Source organism: Myotis brandtii, unplaced genomic scaffold (genome assembly GCF_000412655.1).
Source record: "Myotis brandtii unplaced genomic scaffold, ASM41265v1 scaffold32, whole genome shotgun sequence".
NCBI classification, from domain to species: Eukaryota; Metazoa; Chordata; class Mammalia; order Chiroptera; family Vespertilionidae; genus Myotis; species Myotis brandtii.
Genome location: NW_005362269.1, coordinates 6229132 through 6234844, shown reverse-complemented (window position 1 = coordinate 6234844; position 5713 = coordinate 6229132). Strand labels below are relative to the sequence as shown.

The following is a 5713-nucleotide window of genomic DNA, read 5'->3' as shown; positions in this document are numbered from 1 at the left end:
CATATGTAATACTTTCAACAATAAAGAATTATTTTAAAAAAAAGTCAAATGATAGGCACATACTTCTTTTGCTTAGGTGGGTACAGGATAGTTTACAGTGAACAATTAACATGATAACAGTAACAATGAAGGATTTTGTGGTATCTGTCCTGGCATACAGGGCATTTGATGTGCCCTGAGGAGTCTGGAAAAAAGGGAAGTTACAAGTAACCCTGACATTTCAATGATATGGTATCTAGATATATTTTCTATGTTGTGGTAGATGCAAAAAGACTATAGGCTCAGTTAAGGTAAAGGTTGACCTTGTCAGGGAAGATACCAGCCTAGGATGTGACTACCCACCAGAACTGCTTTTAGTTAAAGTTTAATTTCAGACCATCCTTTGTGGTTACTTTAGGTCTTTGAGTTTGCAGAACCGCCATGCAGGCCTTCCCCGAGCTTGTCAGGTTAGCAAGTGGACCCTTTCATCCATACATCTTTGTCATAGACAAGTTCAAAATCTCCAGTTTCAATGGACTTGCTATTAACATCTGAGAGATGCATATCAATTATAGTGAAGCACAGTGTAACTCTACATCATTTTAAAATATATTTTTATTGATTTCAGAGAGGGAGAGGGAGACAGTAACATCAATGAGGAGAGAGAATCATTCATTGGCTGCCTCCTGCATGCCTCTACTGGGGATCCAGCCTGCAAGCCAGGCATGTGCCTTTGACCGAATCGAACTTGGGACCCTTCAGTCCACAGGCTGACACTCTATCCACTGAGCAAAACCAACAAGGGATACATCATTTTTAATTAAAGTGGCAGCTTGTTTTTCTAAACTTTTGAGGGTAAAGGCTATATGTTTGTTTCTTTGTTTGTTTTAGCATAGGATAACGGTTGCTTAGCAGGAGGTACTCAATGAATATTTGGTGAAATAATGCTTGTTAAGTGACAAGAACAGTTGCATAGGAGCAGGTGTACTCGGCTTTCTTGTCTGTGTCGGCCCCACAGTGTGTCTTCTGTGGGTCCCATCCTCTAGTCCTCTTTCTGGCTCTCAGTTTATTCATTATCAGTTGAGGAGTTGGCCCTGGTTGTTTAAGATCCCTTCAGATATAAACAGTCTCAAAATTGCCTTTTAGCCTGGCCAGTGTGGCTCAGAGTTTGACCTATGAACCAAGACATCACAGTTTGATTCCTAGTCAGGGTACAAGCCTGGGTAGCAGGCTTGATCCCCAGTGGGGAGAGTGGAAGAGGCAACCAATTAATGATAACTCTGTCATCACTGATGTTTCTATCTCTCCCTCTTCTTTCCTCTCTGAAATCAGTAAAAATAAGTAAGTAAGTAAGTAAGTAAGTAAATAAATAAAGTTTTAAAAAATGGCCTTGCAGGTCTAGAGTCTGACCTGAAATCACTCTCTGTGCGGAATCTTTCAAAAACAGCATAGCAGAGCACAAATATTGTCCCCGTCCACTAATATCTCCTTATAATCCAGTCAGACTGGAGAAGTCTGACTTTCAAAGATACTTCCCAAAGGTCTGATGTCCAGGTGTGGCAAAGAGATAAAGAATGGAATGCTGGAAGGAATTTATCTTTATCTACTGGTATAAAAACCCTTGAGGGAAGGATCGGTGACAAACCGTCAGAGGAGCTGGAAACCTCCTAACTCACACGTAAGTACAATCCTCTGGAAATTTATGCGGAAGAGAAAATCAGAACTTTGTTGCTTGAACTTTCTGAGTATTATATGGCATATTAGGGCAACAATGATAGAGCCAATAGAAGTTAGGGAAAATTCCAGGGGAGAGCACCAAGGAATCAAGGTGGCCAAGTAGATAAATCTTGAACTCACCTCTTTCCAGGAACGTGTGGAAATTATTGCACAAAGGTCACTGAGACCACCTGAAGACCAGCTGAATAGAAGTCTCTAAGGTTATAAAGAAGGAACCACGTTGACACAGGTAAGTGTGACTATGGGTCAGGGCAGGTCCCACACTCCCTGTGTGGTGATGAATGAATGGGAGAGATAGTTGGGCTTCACAGGTACCCCCTAAAGAGCCAGAGGTCTGAACCCCACTTCAGGCTCCAAAGCACAGGGCACCTGTGCCGAGAGTTCCTATAACATCCAGCTTTGGGCACCAATGGGATTATGTCTGAGATGCAGGAAGGGTTATAGGAGACCTAGCACTGTAGGCAGAGGGTTCACATGAACTCCCGCCCTCTAAGCTCCAGCACAGAGGCAGCAGCTCCAGAAGTGCCTGGGACCTAAGGGGAGGAACTCAATAGACTAACTTTAGGGCACAGGCTAGAGGGGCAGGGATTGGTAGGAACTCTCTCAGGGGACAGAGTGCTATTGTCCCTTTGTTGAGTTCTCCCATCCAGCTGGCCCTGAGCAGGCAGGCACAAAATCTCTCTCTCTATTAACCTGGCCTACACTGTCTGCCCTGCTCTGGCTTTTCCCTGAGAGTCTGTCCCATCCAAACAGCTCACCTTGCTGGAGCCTCTTCCAGCAGCTCTAGACCCTTCACAAGAGCCCACATAGTCTCTCTGAAAAGCCCTCAAGTTCTACAGGAGTGATGGCCTGCTTCTGGAACGCCCTGCAATCTCTCCCAAATGCCCTTCCATTCAGCACAAGCAGCAGCCTAGGCATCTGTCAGTAGATGAATGGATAAAGAACATGAGCTACATATGTACAAAGGAATATTACACAGCCATAAAAAGAATGAAATCTTGCCTTTTGTGACAAAATGGACCTAGAGGATAGTACGCTAAGTGACAAAAGGCAGACAGAGAAAGAAAAAGACCATCAGTTTTCAGTTATATGTGGAATGTAAAAACAAGGACAAAGAAAACTAAATGGAAACAAGCTCATACATACAGAGAACAAATTGGTAGGTACCTGATGGGGGTGGGGGAGGTGGGGGGTGTAAAAGATGAAGGGAATGAAAAAGTACAATCAGCCAGTTATAAAATAAGTAACAGGGATGTAAAGTACAGCAGAGGGAATGTGGGCAATAATATTGGAATAATTATGTATGGTGTCACAGGGGTCCTAGACTTATCATGGGGATAACTTTGTAAGGTTTGTATGTCTAGTCACTCTGTTGTACACCTGAAACTAATATAATCTTTTATATCAACTATAATTTAAAAATCCTTTTTAAAAATTGGAAAAATTCACATAAACTAGAGTGCTTTGAATTTCTTGGGAGATAGAGTCTCATGTACATGGGTTCATGGCTTATACATCTCAGTTGTTTAAGCTTCTCCTGGGCAACATCAGTGAGGAAGACCTGCATATTTAGGCTTACTTGGAGGCTGTGTGACTTTAGAGCTGACACATTCCTTTGCTCAGCCTCTCTTCATCTGTGAAGTGGGCATTATATAATATGGAAATAGGAACAAACATTGGAGCACATACAATAGCCATGCGTGGCTATATATTTTTTTCTTTTTAAATTTATTTTATTTTATTTTATTGCCATGTGTGGCTATTTAAATGAAAATTAATTTATTTAAAGTTTTATAAGTTTTGATTTGAGCCAAATTGACAACAGATGCCGGAGAGAAGGATCTCAAATGCTCCCTAAATTTAAATTAATTAAAATAAAGTTAAATGAAAAGAAAATTAACTTCCTCATTTGTATTAACCCCATTTTAAGTGCTTGTCCAACACCCATATAGAATAACTCCATCATCACAGAAAATTCTAAGAGAGATGGTCAACATACACCACACACACACACACACACACACACACACACACACACACACACAAACACACACACAGACACACATTTGCGTGCATCACATCACACACATATCACAGGAAAGGAGGTAACAAATGCAGTGTAGAAAACTAAAATAGAGTGATGAGGAATGTCTGAGGTGACATTTAAGCAGAGATCAGAATGAAAAGGGGAAGTCTGGAAATGGTGAGCTAAAGGAATGGGGATCTAGGCAGAGACACCACCAGCAAGAAGGTACTAGAGTAGGGATGCGTTTGAAAGAACCACGAGTGACTGGAACCCCATGGGCAGGGGAGAGATAGAAAAATATGAGAGTTGGGCAGAGGTTAGATCACTGGGCCTTTGTATCTAGGTTAGGAGTTAGATTTTTTTTTTCTTTTTTCTGAAAGAGTCATGGGAGGTTTGTAAGTCGGGGAGTGTCATGGTCTAATTATATTTGCCCTTTATGTCCTTCTGCACAATTTTGTTAGTTAAATGCTTATTTTACCTGTATCTCTGCCTGATAGAATAATCCTGGACTTTTTTATCCTTAGTATACTTGTTAGCCTCAATATAATAGTAAAAACTATTTAATTAAATTAGAAAATCCTTATCACTGACCTACTGGGATTTGGCAGAGTTTCAGTGTATATAACAAAACTAGTCAAAATCTTTTTATTTTATTTTATTGATATTGAGAGAGGAAGGGGGAGAAAAAAGAAATAGAGAGAAAGAGAAGCATCGATGTGAGAGAGAACATTGATCAGTAGCCTCCAAAACACATGCCCAGACTGGGTATCAAATCCGCAATCTGGATACATCCTGCCCTGGAACAGAACCCTCCACCTTTTGGTGCACAGGGTGTTGCTCCAACCAACTGAGCCACATGGGCCAGGGCTGGTCACAAAATCTTTTGCCTCCCAAATAATAAGGCATGACCTGTCTGTATGTGAAGCATTTCAGAATATGTCTCCTAACCTTTGGTGGTAGTTGAGGTAGGGTCAGTAGTGACCACTGTAAGTATATAAAGACAAAGCATAAAGGGAAAGCAAATATCTAGGCCAGGGGTGGGCAAACTTTTTGACTCGAGGGCCACAATGGGTTCTTAAACTGGACCGGAGGGCCGGAACAAAAGCATGGATGGAGTGTTTCTGTGAACTAATATAAATTCAAAGTAAACAGCATTACATAAACGGGTACGGTCTTTTTTTTTTAGTTTTATTCATTTAAAACGGGCCGGATCCGGCCCGCGGGCCGTAGTTTGCCCACGGCTGATCTAGGCTGATATAATCTTTCCAAACCTCAGCTTCTTCCTCCAAGAATGGGTTAATAACAGCACCTGCCTAAGGGTGAAAGTAAAATGCACATAGCCTATGACACAGTAAATTCTCCAGAAATGGAGGCTGTAGTATTCATGCATATTTAGGTTTAGTTCTGAGTTTGTTCATTACAACAATCCTTTAAGGGAGATAGAACAAGTATTTTTGGTCCCATTTAAGGAATGAGGAAATCAAGGCTTGGCTTGGCTTAACTTAGTAACTCACAGAGATACCCAGGTTCCTAAGTGGCAGAGCTGGGATCTGAACCCAAGTGTGGAGGAAACTCTTTCTTGATGTAACTGCTGTCTGTCCCAAAAGCTGGACTTGGCCTGAATCAGAGGTTGCTTTTCACAACTCCCATTAGAGACTGTCTGATGACAATTGATTATATATATCTACACTAATAAAAGAGAAACATGGTAATTAGCGTACGACCGCTACCCTTTTCATTGGCTAATCAGTGAGTATATGCAAATTAACTGTCAGCCAAGATGGCGGCCGGCAGCCAGGCACTGAAGCGAGCACGAGGCTTGCTTGCTGCAGACTCCAACAGTTCCCCGCCTCACTTGCCGGCCTCTCATCTGCAAGTCTAAGCAACTATATACTATGTTGCAAATAAGAAGGTAAACAAAACCCCAGAAAACAGCCGGACTGAAACCCAGCCGGACCGAAACATTGTATC

At 41.8% G+C, this 5713-nt stretch overlaps 1 protein-coding gene across 1 annotated transcript in view; it reads left to right on the top strand.

Moving 5' to 3' along the window:
* Positions 1–5713, top strand: part of HAVCR2 (hepatitis A virus cellular receptor 2) — a 32192-nt gene that overhangs the window by 17024 nt on the left and 9455 nt on the right. The window contains exon 7 of the transcript XR_001362935.1: positions 1847–1945. The gene's annotated coding sequence lies outside the window, so the exon portion shown is untranslated. The remainder of the gene's footprint in view (positions 1–1846; positions 1946–5713) is intronic.